The following is a 15,965-nucleotide window of genomic DNA, read 5'->3' on the forward strand; positions in this document are numbered from 1 at the left end:
ATGGGATCTGACTCCTTGTTCAGCATAAAGTCTGCAGGGTCCTGGGGTCGAGCTCTGCATCGACATCACGCTCCCTGCTCAGCAGGAAGCCTGCTTCTCCCTCTCCCTCTGTCTTCCTCTCTCTCTGTGTGTCCCTCTCTGTCTCTGTCTCTCATGAATAAATAAATGAAATCTTTAAAAAAATAAAGTCAAGCCAATTTGGGGCACCCAAGTGGCTCAGTTTTTTGGGCGTCCAACTGAATTTCAGTCCGAGTCATCATCTCAGGATCGTGGGATTGAGTCCCACCCTGGACATGGAGCCTGCCTGGGATTTTCTCTCTTCCTCTTCCTCTGCTCCTCCCCATACCCTATGCCAGCCACCCCTTGTGTACTCTCAAAAAAAAAAAAAGTCATACCAATTTATGTGGATGACAGAAAAAGTGAATAGCTCTCTAAGGACAGAGGGTTTTTTTTTTTTTTAATTCTATGTATTTATTTTAGAGAGAGAGAAAATGCTGGGGAGGGGCCTAGGGGAGGGAGAGGCACCAGCAGACTCCACACCGAGTGGGGAGCCTGATGTGGGGCTAGTTCTCACAACCGAGATAATGACCTGAGTCAAAACCAAGAGTTGGTCTCTCAGCCACTTGAGACACCCAGGTTTCCCACGAGAGAGATTTTTAATACAGTGAAATAGGTATCATTTACCAAGCTCAAAACATTTGAAGCCGTCTTCTAGCACTTCGTACATAGATAAACAGACAGGTCTCACATTTTGCAGCTATTACCATATACATTATAATAACCTCAGAAAAAGCAGCACGCATTTTATTTTACGCTTTCCTAGTGGGCCCTATGTTGTTGGGCATACAAGTCCCACAAACCCAGCTAACCATCATCTTCATAGTTTCACTACTTTATTTTGAAACAACCATTTATGTTTCATGGAAATTTCCCATTTGCTAGGCTAGGCATTTGGTACAAAAAATAAAAGTCAATCCGGTCAGTCAATGTCATTGTAAAGTCTGGGATGATGGTTCTAGAAGTGCTTCCAAGATATCTTCTGTGTGGGAAGCCGCAATAAGGCTTGAGACGAGGACCAAACCAGGCCCTGACTTGTGCCTCCTTTAAAGTCCGAATAACCTAACAGAAGGTTTAGGACGGGAAAAGTTGAGTAGCACTGAGAAAGGGTCTGCGCTATGTGTTGTGCGCCCGCCTACGGGACTTCCGACATGCTTGCTAAACAAATGAGAACAGTTCAGTTGGGGTCAAAAGTTCATTGCTGGTCCTTGGTGCCCTGGTACTGCTCATAAATTACTTTCAGGTTTGCTCTATCAATACAGAACAATTGTACTAGCATCAGCCGTTTGGCGTCAGGAGGTCGCTTATAGTTAAATGTGAGACTTATTATGGGAACTCGTGGTTGTTTAACTAGACACAGGTGTATTGCTTCTCCTATCACTATATATATGGCCTTAATGCTTTGAATAAACTTAGTACTGTTGGACATCCTCCTCAGCGCTCCTCCTGCCCCCATCTCTTTGTCTCTTAATTTCTTTTCACCATCCTCTTACCCTCACGTTTCCTGGTCGATTTGTTGCGCTGGTCGCAACACTTCTGGAACTCTTAGTAAGATTGGAAGTCAATAATGGCGACACGCTCCTCCGAGAGACAGAAAATCCATCCGAGTTGTGACCAAGTGGCCGCTGTCGTCCTACCTGACCACAGAGTACAGGCGAGGAGCATTTGAATGTCAAGTTTGAAAGTGTTAGTGCGGACACTGTTCAAGTTAGAAAGCCCCACTGTAAGCATTTCGAGGACAGCATGTCTCTTAATTTGGTTTTGTAGCTTTTGCTTTATCTCACAGAGCAACGCATTCCATCCTTCATCTTAAACAGGATTTCAGCATCTCATGACAAACGTGGGCTCCTTTCTTACATTTTCTCCTGTCTTTGTGGAAGGTGCCAGAGGATAGGGGAATTACGCTGGCCCAGAGAATAGAGCAGACAGCAGGCAGGAGACTGTGCTCCCACCCTGAACATGATCGCAGCCCTCGGTCCCTTCTGGTGAACGTTCTGGATCGTTGGTACCCTGCGTTGGTTGGCTCCAGTCACGGCGGAAACTGCCAACTCCCTCAGACTCTGCACATCTCCTGGACTGCCATTCAGGCTTTGGACTTTAATCTCTATGGAACTTTAGGCAGACTTTGAACAAAAGTTTCTTGACTTCCAAGAGTGTATAATTCGACTGACGAGGAAAGAGACGAGGAAAACTACAGCAGGTGCCGAATCAAATCGGTGAACATGTACCAGGCACTTGGAAACAAAAGGAAATGTGCTTCGCCTCCTGCGGCCGATCTGCTGTCTCCGGGATTCCCTCCGCCCCTCAGCCTTGCCGCTGGAGCAGCAAGATTGTGAGGATTGGGACCAAGGTCTCCCTGTCCCCAAGCAGAACTGAAGACTAGGGGCATCGGTCCAGCTGGGCTGGGGAGCTCTGCGCAGGGGACAGTCACACTGTGACTGCTCGGTTGAATGCTGGCTCCTGAGTGACCATCCTCTCTGCTCCCCGGGGTGCGCGAGCGCCCACATCCCGCTGACATCCTCGGGGTGAGATGTCTCGTGGCATGTGGAGGGACCTTCTGTCCGTGGGGCCTTTGGGGGTCAGCCCAGGAGTGCCTTCCTTGCTCCTGTAGCTGAACACACAGCAGGCACTGATCTATTTGTGCTTCTACTTCCTAGATCCCTCAGTGCCGGGGGCAAGTCTTCCCACTGTGAAGAGCCACACGCAGAGAACTGTGGGTATTGGGGGGCCCCATGACACTAATACCCCCCTTAGAATGACAATCTCCCCGTCTGATGATTTGCCCATTAGAGCCTCTGGCGAAAGAAGGTAAACTCCAGCCAGGAGCCGGTGTCCCATGTTGCTGGGCTCTTGTCTAAGCCAAACGCTGGGCTCTAGAGGGTGTGTGACGTTCCTCCCCGATCCTCCCATTCCAGCTGGGTCAGCTGTGACTCAGTGAGCAACAGGGTGGGGAGCACCCACCACATCTCAGCTGTCTGAATGAAAGGGGATTCAGGAAGGCTGCTGGCATGACTCTGGGGCACCTCTGCTTCCCACAGTGGTAGCTCCCCCTTTGTGGGAAATTTTATCTCCCACTCTCCTGCCTGTTGGAAAGCCTCTGGCTCAGCCGTGCCTTGGTTCCCAGAGGTCCTCCTAAATGCCAGGGCCCGGTTCACAAGTGGCTGGCCGAGAGGAAACCCAGTGGTGTTCCCGGGGCTGCTGTATATGTGCAGTCTGAGTCCCAGCCAGGCAGCTCCCCAAGTGGGCAGACCTCCAGGCCCTTCTCACAGCTTTGACCAAGACTCACCACGATGAATGCTGTTTTCTTGGACTCATCCTTGGACGGTTGCCATGTAGACACCTACCAGCGCTGAGTTCGGATGGAGTCCCATGGCTCATCAAGGCGGGCGACCTCAAGCAAGGCTCCCTGGGCTGGGAGCCCCAGCGCCGTGGAGCCACACCATCGCCCCAGCGCCGACAGGCCCCAGTGCCCCCGGGAGATGGACGGCACTAGACCTGAGCTCACCACCGGGCTGCTGAGTGCCCTCTCTCGCTGCCCAAAACAGTCATTGCTTTTGACCGTAGCTCAGCATGACATCAGTAATGCTCGTCCGCCTCTCAAGACGAAGCTCAGGGCCACGGCTGGTAACAGAACGACCGCAGCAGACCAGTAACGGTGCCCGCCTGCACGCAGGTACGCCACTTCAACATCTGAAGAGCTCGTTCTTAACACTCTTTGGAAAGAGAAAATCTTCTCAGTTGAATATTTACTCAGAAGCAGAGCTCAAGCAATAGGAAAGTGCACACTGTAGGGCCACATCTCATTAACCAGAACGATGTGGACATTCGTGCCTGTTAAGAAGTAACCTCCAGGATGGTGGGGACCTCTTCGTGTCCACTGTTGGGTCAGTGTCTAGAGCATTGCCTGAAACTTGGGGAGGGGCTCAGATAGTCCCTGAATGGTCGGGTGTTACTGAGATTGTTGCCAGGACGGTAAAGCACACAGCCGTGGGCCAGGGGAGGGAAGCGAACGGGAATCACAGAAACCTACCGAGTTTTCCTTCCCTTCTACATAGCAGGAGAGAAGGCAGGTGGATGGAGAGCGACGCTATCTCCATTCCTCCCTCCTGGCTGGGCTTCCAGCAACCGACAGAGGTGAAGATGTCAGTACATTCATTTGTTGGAAGGAGGCTGAGAACGCGATGCTGGGAGGGAGGGGCTAGCCTGCGAGTTCTTTACAACCTTCCTGAGAGAGAGGGGGGGGCGAGGGAGGTTGTATATCTTGACAAGAAGTCTCTTTGAGGCCATTGCAAAGGGAGCGGAGTGGAGGCGGGGTGGGGTGCAGATCCCCAAGTGCAAACTCAAAGAAATGGAAGACTTTCCCATAGGCCAATTGTGAATTACAGACTCATCTAGAACCTCATGGAAAGACGCTGCCTCTCTCTTGCTCCTTTTTCTGGGATTGTGGATACACTGCTGCGTTCCCTGAAGAACATGTTTGTTCCTTTGGTTGTTCTTAGAACCTTAGATCTTGGAACGTGAGAATTGGTTACATCACTGGTTTTCAAGGGGAGCATTTTTGTCCCCTGAGGGAACACTGAGCAATGTCCAGAGACATTTTTGGGTTCTGCCACCACATCTACAGTGCACAAGACAGCTTCTACAACACGTAAGGATGATCTGTCCAAAACTTCAGTGGTGCTGATGTTCCAAAATTGTGTGTTTCTCACCATTTTCAACAGATCCCCATTATTTTTTTTAACACATAGTTTGAATTCAAGGACAAGTATTCTTCTTAATTCTCAACTGTGGTTGCATCTGAATCACATAGATGATTTTAAAAATAGTGATTTCATCTATATTCATGCTTGCTCCTGAGACGATCTCAATCAGTCCGTGGCTTTGAATATCATCCGTATATGACAATCGTCAAATCTTTACTTACCCGGAGCATGAAGAGCTGACAAGCAAAATGTCCCCTAGCAGGAGGCAGCCACTGGCCCATGGAAGACCATGCGACTGACTGGGCATTCTCACGCTGGTTCTTTAAACCACGTCGTTCTCCCGGTTTCCCAGGAAGCCGGCACCCCCTTCCCTTCTGCATTTTACCTTCTAGTCTGACAGAGACCTGTTGTTTTCCTAGGGATTCGAAACCCTTCTTCCTCACCGTCAGCATTGAAACACTCCCTTCTGTTCCTTACGCTTCCCGAGCATAACATTCAGTGACTAAACCCTATTCTTCTCTGACTTCACACCAGAAAAAACAGATTGCTTTTTGACTCATTCTTTCAACAAATAATTCATTTCATATTGTTATAGAAGCCTTGGATCCTGAAATATTGCTCAATGGAACACGTTGTGTCCGGCACTTGTTTTTACTTCATTATATTTTTTAATTAAATTTCAGGAACACAGAGTTGGATAAATTAGAATTCCTGGTTCATCACGTTTTCACCATTGTTCAAAATATGGCCCATTTTACATGTTCAACGAGCTATTGAATTCGTTGTTGTTAATAGTGGAATGGACAGCAGCAGATCCCATTCCGGGCAACAAAAGCTATGTCTTTTATCATCAGCGAGTCCTCCTGCTTTGTCTACCATGACCCTGCCGTCTAGGTCAGCTATTTCCTTTTCTTTTAAAAATACATTTATTGCACATATATGCTCACTGATAAATACAGTTTTTAGTCTAGTCATCCTTCCACTTCCAAGCAAGGATATCCCGCCATATGCATTCTCTTGTAACAGCATTCACTTCCTGTTCTATTGCAATGGTGGATCTTTAACCACATACACCTCGGTAGCTGATTTATGCTGACAACGGGATACTACGTCCTATGAGACCACATCGGAGTTTACGCATCTCTCCTCCCCCTGATGGATGTCTGCTGGTTCCAAGGTCTTGCTAACATGAGCTGTCCTGCCATGAACACGTCTGTCTACCATGCGTACGATGCACGTGCAGTAGCGTCCCTTGGGTGCGTGGAAGTGGGATTGAGGAATCCCTGGCCATGGGATTGGACAGTCGTGTAGACATGATGCCTGGCCCTTTTCCAGAGTCAGGGCATCGGTTTCTGCCCCTGCCAGCAATGTATAAAAGCTACTACAGGGCCTCCTCCTCGCCAAGTTGTAGCATAGTCAGACTTTCCACGGTAGCCAAGAGAAAGGGTAGAAAAGAACATCCACTCAGCCCTTATTTTACGTATTGTTTTTCTGACCACCAGTGATGCTTAACCTTTCTTCATACATCTTCTGGAAATCTGTGTCTCCTCATCTGTCCAAGCTTAGTCACAGCTTTTCCTTATTTTTCTCTTGATCTGTTTGTGTCCTCTTTTCCTGCTGATTTGTAGGAATTCATGCTCTAGTCTTCATTCCAACATCTTGTCCGTTGTGTGTGCCATGAAAATAGTTTCTCCTACTCTGGAAGGAGTCTCTTTTCTTTCTTTAAGATGTTTCCAGTGGACAACATGTCTTAATTTTAATGTAAGTGAATCAATCAATGTTTTGTTTTGGTGGTTAGCAAATGCATTCCGTGTTTTATTTAAGAAGTCTTTCTCTAGTCCTGGGTTCATCTTTGATCTGACTCCTGGTTTGTTCTCTCTTGTGAGATGACGGTGAGAGCCCTTCCTTCCTCACTCCCCTGGGCCTGACTGAGGTTTTCCTGGGGGAGGGTGGGACAAATCAGTATTGTCTTCTAGAGCTTTCAGCTTCACATTGCTTCACCTGGGACTGAACGTCAGGCCCAGTTCCAGCTGTCTTGAGTCTGGGAGCAAATGCTGGTGCTGCCCCCCCACCCTTGGCTGCCCCTTACAGGCAGCTGTAACCCGGCTAGCAGCATTCAGTCAGCCAGACTGCGTGCTGGGAAGCAGAGAGCTGAGCGAGGTGTGAAGGATTTCCATGTGTTGCAGGTTCCCATAATTTCAGATATTCTTATGCTGTTAGTGAACTTCCATATCAGATTTTCAAAAAAACTTCGGGATGTGTGGGTGGCTCTGTCGGTGAAGCGTCTGCCCTCAGCTCAGGTCATGATCCCGGAGTCCTGGGATGGAGCCCCGCATCGGGCTCCCTGCTTAACTGGGAGTCTGCTTCTCCCTCTCTCTCTGCCCCTCCCTCTGCTCTGCTCGTGCTCTCTCTCACTCTAATGCTCTTTCTAGAAAAAACAAAAATGAAAACAAAAAACCTCACATAAATAAAGGAACAAATTATTCCTGCACAAAATACATTGAACTGGAAAGCATTACGCTAAACGCAAAAAAGCCAGACTCAAAGCTTCGTCCCATAGGATCCCACTTATAGAACATTCTGGAAGAGACAAAAACGGAAGGACAAAAATCATATCACTGGTTGATGGAGGCTGGGGTGAGGGCAGAGGTTGGCGCAGGCCCAAGAAAACTGTCGACAGGGACAGAAATATTCTGTATCACAACTGTATTGGCTCCATAACTGCATTCTTTGAGAGTCATCGAATGTCCCTTTAAAATTTGCGGTTTTTTATCATGTCCCTCTTAATTCTATTTTTTGTATATTCACCTGAAAGCTGACTAAGAAAGAGTTTAATAAGAAAAAAAACGTATAATTCAACTCCCCACAAGGTAATTTCGTGTCGCAAACACTGAGTCTTAAAAAAGATGTTTAAAATCAGGTCGAGAGTTTGACCAGGTGTCCAAAATGACTCTGGTGTTCCCACCTGCTGTGTGAGTTCTCTCTGGGTAATATTCTAGGTGGAAACGCTTATCTTGAATACTCTGGGGAGGCAGATGACAGTCGCCCTGGGCGATTTCTTCTGTCATCATTTGTATCTCACCAATACCATTCCTGTCTCATAAGCTGTTTTGATAAATCATTTTGGAAAGCGGAGTCGGTTCTCATGTTCAGAAACGAACGTCTGCTTCAGAAGTCACTTAAACATCATTCTTATCTTACCTTTCCTTTAATGGGGTCAGACTTCTAAGTAAAGTCAAATGGGTGGATGGGTGGTTCTCCATTGCGAGCAGTTTTGCTGCCCCCCCCACCCCGCTCCGGACTCAGGGGACACATGGTTCTACCTGAAAATAGAACAGATTGTTGGGGTGGGTGCGATGCTGCTGCTGAGTTCCAGGGGGTGGAAGCCGGCTAAGCTCCCCGGGCACAGGGTAGCTCCCCACTGCAAATCACCAGCCCAAAATGTCAGTAGTGCCGAGGTGGAGAAACCCTGGTATAAAGTTTATACTAAATAAAAGAGGGGTGTCTGGGTGGCTCAGTGGGTTAAGCATCTGCCTTCGGCTCAGGTCATGATCTCAGGGTCCTGAGATCGAGCCCCGCATCGGGCTCTCTGCTCAACGGGGGGGCCTGTTTCTCCTTCTGTCCCTACCCCTGCTCATGCTCACTCTCTGTCTCTCTCTCTCAAATAAATAAAATCTTTTAAAAAATTAAAAAATAAAACAAATACAACAGTAGTTAAAAGCCAAAACAAAACTTATAAATTCGCGGGTTAATCCTGTAAATACTCTACCTACCTTGCCTAGTTGGAGTACTCGCTCCTTGTTGAAGGACAGAACCTAGTCCTTTTGAAATATGATATCTGGGGAGGTGGTTCCTACTGAGACCTCTGTTTTACAAGAGGCAGGTCTAGAGACGTAAACAAGTGAAGGAGTCTGCATAGGAGGTGCCTTCCTTGGGGCACCTGTGGGGCTCAGTCCCCTAAGCGTCGGACTCTTGGTTTCAGCTCAGGTCACGATCTCTGGGTGCCGAGATGGAGCCCCGGTCGTGCTCTGCGTCGGGTTCGGTGCTCAGCGTGGAGGCTGCCTGAGGTTCTCTCCCTCGGCCCCTCCTGCTCATTCTCTTTCTCTCTCTCTCAAATAAATAAGGTGGGGGGAGACACATCCCTTGTTTCCGCAACTCAGGTTTAGTCCTGGGTTGATTCCAAACTGATACCGTTCACCCTTTCTAGTCTTCAAACAATATCGTTCCTCAAAATTCCTCCCTATGTGAGTAGGCAATCGTGACAAAGCCATAACTGAAAAAAATTTGCAGACATAATGGTAATTTCACTTGATTTTTTGGGTGGAGGGTGGATAATACCTCTGTCAGGGGCAAAAGGTCTTCGATATTAAATTAATGATACAAGCATGCACGTCGTTCTTTGAAAACAGAAAGGACTTACTTCTTTCATTTCTCCCCTGGTGCCTGTGGCCAGGAAGCCGTCATTCATGTAGGGACGCCCCTCTAGTGTGAGGACTGAACCCGCTCTCCCGTTGTGCCTCTCGGCGTGACTCCGGGGCGTCGCATGTCTTAGGGGTGCATTTGCAGGGCACCTGTGAGATTGCTCGCAACTGCACATCTCTCCCAGCACAGCCCGCACGTTCTGCATCTCAACATGTTGAAAACAAATCTCTCCCAGCTGAATGCTGGTCGACTGCCGTCATCCGGAGTGGTGGCTTCTAACTATTTGCAGAAGACACAGAAAGGGTTTGAATACAAGTCCGTTCCTTCGCTTAAGTTCTTTTTTGGGCACAGACGTTGTTATAATGTCACTGAGTCCTTTCTCTGCGTGGTGTGATATCCAGAAGGACCAGAGGAAGAATATTCACACGTGGAACCCCACTTAAGCACAGGACGGTTCCGGTCACCGTCTCTGACCGCCTGTTGTCTGTCTGGGTCCCGGGGAAGCACGGATCCCTGAGCCCCTGGCATTCCTTCTCTGGAGCCCAAAACCGACACTGTGTGTGCAAGGGAGTGTGAGTGTGTGTGGAGGGGGAGGCATTCCAAAGTACAGAAGCCCCTGGAGGGAGAAGAAAAGGGAAGCGAATGACCTTTGATTTCCCACCTGCTGAAATGCCCCAAATTCAAGGAGACGGGAGAATATTCTCCAACGGGAGCCACTTCGCACTGCTGCAAATCCCGCAAATGAACCCAGACTTTATTTTTGTTTTTGTTCCGTTTCGGTCCTGCAGGACTCTGTTCTCCCTCCCACGCCCCCGTGGATTCAGAAGAGGAACATGCGTTCGTGACTTGGGTGCATTCGTGGGTCTGTTCACATGGTCGGAGTATCCCGGTGCTTCCTTCTCGTCCTTAAATGGGTTTATCTTAATGTCTGGACTCCAGGTTCACCTTGTATAAAGTGGCCCGTTTGCCGCTGGAAAGGCTCTCCCCACCGCCCCCCAGCACTGCAGATAACACGCATCTCCTTTCTGTGCATTAGTCTCCGCTGGTGGTGGATTTCATCGGGACAGTGTCACGTTTCGGGGACCCTTATGAAGCAAGCGATGTGTAAGCTGCAGAGGTTTCTGAACGGAAGGTTCTTCGAACAAAACTCACACACATTTGGCCCTTGTCATTCGGTGCTGTAGCCAATAGGCTGGGAAGGGATTAGGGGCGCCCCAGGGCGGGGAGGCTCAGTCAGCCAAGCCTGTGCCTCCAGCTCCAGTTATGATCCCGATCCCAGGGTCGGGCTCCCTGCTTAGCGGGGAGTCTGCTTCTCCCTCTCCCTGTGACCTCCCCCCGCCCAACTCGTGCTCTCTCTCACGTAAATAAATAAAAAACTTTTTTTTTTAAGTGTTTATAAGCTAAGAAAAAACTCATTTGGAGACTGCTGTGCTCATTTCCGTAATTTAGTTCAGTGGGACCGTATTCAGTGCCTAAATGCACCCCGGTGTGAGTCTTTAGTCTTTACTGAGAAGTGTGAGTCTTTAGTCTTTACTGAGAACGCAGCAGGACCGTCCTCGCCAGATTCATGTCTTTTTTTTTTTTTTAAAGATTTTATTTATTTATTTGACAGATGGAGATCACAAGTAGGCAGAGGGAGAGAGGGGGAAGCAGGCTCCCTGCTGAGCCGAGAGCCTGATGCGGGGCTCGATCCCGGACCTTGGGATCATGACCTGAGCCGAAGGCAGAGGCTAAACCCACTGAGCCACCCAGGCGCCCCGCCAGATTCATGTCTTGGAGCTGACAGTTTCGTCCTACAATCAGGTCATCACAGAGGGAGGACGCTGTGGCCGCATTTTACGGACGTGGCCAGCATGTGGCACTGTTTCCTGTGAAACGCTGCCTTGGTGCCTTCTCCCAGCTCTGCAAATCTGTCCTCTTTACAGTGGCTCAAGCTACTTTTTCCGTGGGCTCGAACCATCAAGGAAGAAACAACCCACGTAAGTCTTTAAACAGAACAGAATTTCAGGATTTCTGAAGAGCACCTGTAGGTTTCTTTTCACGTTGAGGAACGAAGAGAAAAAAAGCATGATTGTTTATTAGAACTTCCTTTTAAGAAAGCTTTTAAAAGTGGGATTTCCACAACATTTTAAATATGAATTTCACTGAAAGATTCCTTATTTATTTCACACGAGAACTAGGCCAGTCGGAAGAGGGCAATGAGGTTTTTAAAAGTTATATTATTTAAGGGTCAGTAAAAATTTTATAATTTCAGTTTATTTTAATGTGCTTAGGATTCCCAAAAATACGCTGAGGGCAAACCAGTTATGATATTGTGGTCATGTCAAGGACTGGAAATACACGAGTTACTTTTTCTATCTTAAATAGTTTCCTGCATTTGACCATTAAGGAGTACTTATTTGATGGCTCTATGTTTTGGGTTTCCAAAACCCAATGTTCCTGGCATTAGCCGCTTCGCTCAGTAAGACACTAAAATCAACAGGGGCCATGAAAGGTGCCACAGCTAAAAATTTCTGGCAGTAATTTGGGAAGAATTATGGGAAGGAAGAAGCGTTCACAGTTGAATATCACACTCTATTAGAACATGAACCATGCATATGGATACGTTTTATTTTTTAGTAGCTCTTCTCATTTTAGTCATTATTGCAGTGACCGATGAAAACTTTAGTGATGACTTAATCTACAGTAGGCATGCACAACAGGTGACAACCTTAATACTAACTGAAAGACTGATTGTAGCCTTGGGGGAGGAGAGGCGGAAGGGCATGAAAACAAGCAATAGCTTGAAATCATGTTATTCACCATCCTTTGTGCCTTCTGTCCAGAAAAAATTTAAATTTCATTAGACTGTTCTTCAGCGTACAAAAGTAGTAGCAGTTTTCTGATGATTCCTAATAAAATCTTCGTAAATAGCCAATTAATAACATCCATACCTTTAAGGCTGTAAATGGAGCAGCTGAATTTTTATAATCTCGCTGCAGAGGAAAATGTGTCATATGCTTAACATATCCCCAGACAGGATATCTACAGTGCACAATGATTTAAAAAAAAAAAAAAAAGAAAAAGAAAAAAAAGGCAGATGATTGCAAATGAATGTGAGTGTCCTTCTCCACAAAGCACAGCGTGTTCAATGGCCCTGTTGCATAAAGTTATCACTTTCATTTGTAGAAGGATAAAACTGGCTGTCAGGGGCCAGTGCGCTAAGCAGTACCGGAGAGGCTCACCCCATTCCTGCCCGAAATCCTCTTACAAAAGACAGAAATCTGATACGTAGCCATTCAGTTGTTAACTGCATCCCACGCTCCCCATTTCTCTACTTTTTCTTCTTAAGAGCTCTTGGTCGCCTCCCCTCACGTCATCGTCCCCTATAACCAATGACTGGGGACCTCATAAATGCCATCACATTGAAGTACTGGTCTTCCCCAATTTTAGGGGGAGTTCTCAATTTGCTTTTCCAAGGCGGGGGAGAGGGGTGTATCAGAGAAAGATTATGCTCGTTTCCTTCCTAGTTTATTCTTATCAACTGCAGCTGGGAAGCTTTTGAAAAGACAAGCTGCTCATTTGGAAGAATGAGTGTAACACTATGTCGTTGGACTGGAAGGTACTGGGGAAAGGAGAGTGATGTGATCATGGAGAAATAGTTTGATATGCCCAATCAAGGTCAACATGTACACCTAAAAAGTACTTTAAACAACCAAAAAGCCATAAATGCTCCTGAAACCCATTTTTAGTGGGCTGTTTTCTGAACCAGTTGTCTGTCAAACTTGCCCCTGGTTCAGTGGCTGAGGAGCACCAGGTGTTGTTTAAAAGTTGGGATTCCCGTGCCCTATCCACGTCCGCTGAGCCAGAACCCGTGAACGTGGAGTTTTGGAGTACATCTTCAGCAAGCTTCTCAGGGGGTTCTTACTCTGTGCTAAAAGGCGGGTGGCAGGGGATAGGAGGGCGGTACGGAAGGGAAGGAAAGTAAAGAAAGAAGAATCTCATATCCTAAATAAATTGTAGGGAAGACTATAGCCAACTTCTTGGATGACGTCCTTGTTTTGTGTGTTTCTTCTAGAACCTGACCAAGATGGGCCACACAGTTGGGTCTTTGTTCACACAGATAAAAGTAAGAGTCCGTTAAGACCCTTTCCCAACTGTCCTTGCTGGGTGGGTGTTTTGTTCATTTAAAGTCAAAGTGAACTCAATAATATAAGGTTCATTTCTTCTTCGGGCAAATTCAGACTGTGGGGTCCAAGTTGACTGTGACCAGAGGCTTGCCAAGCTCTTTCTTGCAAAAGGTACCTGGACAATTGTCACCCATCCCTTTCCCCATCATTCCTTCTGGACACTACAGTTCTCCCATGTGGTGGATCTGTATGATCTCAGAGATCTTCATGAACGTGGCCAGTCCTGTCGAAAGTTAGTTTCTGGGAGACAACTTCTAGGGCGAACTGCAGAATAAATTCGGCACATATAAGCAGAATAAAAAACTCAGATTTCAACTGTTATTCTGACTTTACCAAAACGTTTTCCTTTTACAAGTTATTTCAAACTAAAATTAAAATAAATAACATAAAAAAGGCCAGCGTAGTCACGGAAGATGTCTGTGATAATTTTAAAACAAGAAAGCCATATAATTTTAACATATGCATAAGGTGGCCCTATGTGTTTAATCTGAAGCTCTCTGTTCAACAGACTAGATGTGTTCACGTTTGTGGTTTGTTATAAAATGCATTTATTCATAGAAATGAATATGCTATAGAACCCATAAAAAACCATAGTGATCCCTTTGAACATTTAAGAGCCGTTTTTAAAAGCTCAGCATGCTCGTGCCTATGATTTCACTTTCTAGAATATAAATTTCATGATATGACACGCAGTTATAAATCAAAGGTACCGTAGGAAAATGTAGGCATGCATAATATCCTCGTTTTCACGAAGGCCAGGTATCTGCTTACCTTCAAAAGTTAAATGCAATGGAAGCCTCTGCCGTAGCTTTTGGAAACGCTTTCGGTAATTCCCAGTGTGAGTGATAACGTTTCGTCTACACCTACCAGCCTGGAGTCACCCTGGTTAGCTCCTTTGCTCTAGTCATTATTAAGTGTTTAACAGACTCTTTAAAGATTTATTTATTTATTTGAGAGAGAGAAACAGCGAGAGAGGGAACACAAGCAGGGGCAGAGGGAGAGGGAGAAGCAGGCTTCCTGCTGAGCAGGGAGCCCAATGCGGGGCTCAATCCCAGGACCCCGGGATCACCACCTGAGTCAAACGCAGATGCTTAACGACTGAACCACCCAGGTGCCCCGTGTTTAACAGACTTGAAAAAGATTTCCGCCAACAGTTCTGATCATCTGTTCAACGACTGAGCTCACGCCTAAAGTTTTTCCGCCTCCCGCTCAGGGGCCGTACGGTGTTGCTAGAACCTGCGCGTGGGGCTGGCCCCCGGAACTCAAACCTCGTTCAGAGTTAAAATCAAGATGGTGCCAGAAGAACGTTGAGCCAAGTGTGATCTTTCTGGGATGGGGCTCTGTACGCCCGTGCAGGGGGCACGCCCAGGAAGCCAGTTCTTTCTACAGAACCTTTTGAGTGAGACCACTCTGGTTTTTAAAAATTCACGGAGAAACACACTAAGCCGTGAATTCCGTGTGGCCTCACGGACTTCACTGTGGGAAGACACATACACAGATGATGTGCTTGAGAAAGAATCCTGGGTACAGCAGGATGGCTGTAGCTCCTTGTCGTTCTCCTTTAGCAGGAAGAGCTCAGCATCCAGAGTGCAAAATGCTCAGGAGAATGGGGGTGGGCAGAGGCTGGAAGCTGGAAAGAGCCTAAGCTCTGTGGGAGGAGGAACCCCCCCTGAGAAGAATCTCGGGGCAGGTCGAGTGCATCTCGGCTCCAGCTGTGCACAGTCGTGTGCTAATGGTCGTGCTGGGTTTGGACCCCAGAAGGCCATTCTGTAGGAGAACGTGGGGAGGTCTGGGCACAGGTGTTTCTGTCCGTCAGGTGGTCTGCGCCCGAGCACACGTGTGCACGGGTCTTTTCCACTCACCTGCGTTACCTACGTATCCCCGTGTCCCGACCACGTTCTTCATGATCCCAGCTCTCTCTAGGGCTGCCGTCTCCCTGCTGTCACGACCCGGTGGAACTCAGGGAAGCACAAACGTGGTTACAGGTGGTGCACTATAAATGCTGCCCCAGCTCTTAACGGGGCACGCCTCCTGTGGGGACCCAGAGCAGTCACTAGAGGGGAAAGAGTATGAGGGAAGACTGCAAGACATGGTGGGGCTGAACCGAGAGTCGTGGGGGGGGGGGTGGCACATAGGAGGGGAAGATTTGGGGAAACATTTGTTTTGGGGCCCCCTTGGGAGAGAGTAGTGCTTCCCAGAAAATGGGACACCCGAGGAAGCAAGTAGCGTGCGTCTGTGTCACAAACGGGGCTTGCTGTGTACCCAGATGGGTTTCCAGGTCCTAACAGGGAGAGAAGGGAGGAGGAATGAAGGAAGGAATGCGGGAGGGAGAGGAGGGAGGAAAATGTCAGTCCGGTGTCCCTGCCTGCTTTCTCACTGCTCATGTCCATACCAGTCGTGCCTTAGCTCTTTCCAGGACTTGGAAATAAAAGGAAATTCAAATACGTGAGAGTGTGAGCGAAGCTTTGCCCTGGGGCAGAAACCGGGGAGGCAGCCTGCAACTTTGAGGCGCTGCGTCCTTCCTTAGGTTGGACGTCCTGGGGGGTGCCGAGGCCCTCCCTTCCGAGGGGGCACCTCCACCCCAGGCCGGGCTCACTCACACCGGACGTCTTCC

Source organism: Lutra lutra, chromosome X (assembly GCF_902655055.1).
Source record: "Lutra lutra chromosome X, mLutLut1.2, whole genome shotgun sequence".
NCBI classification, from domain to species: Eukaryota; Metazoa; Chordata; class Mammalia; order Carnivora; family Mustelidae; genus Lutra; species Lutra lutra.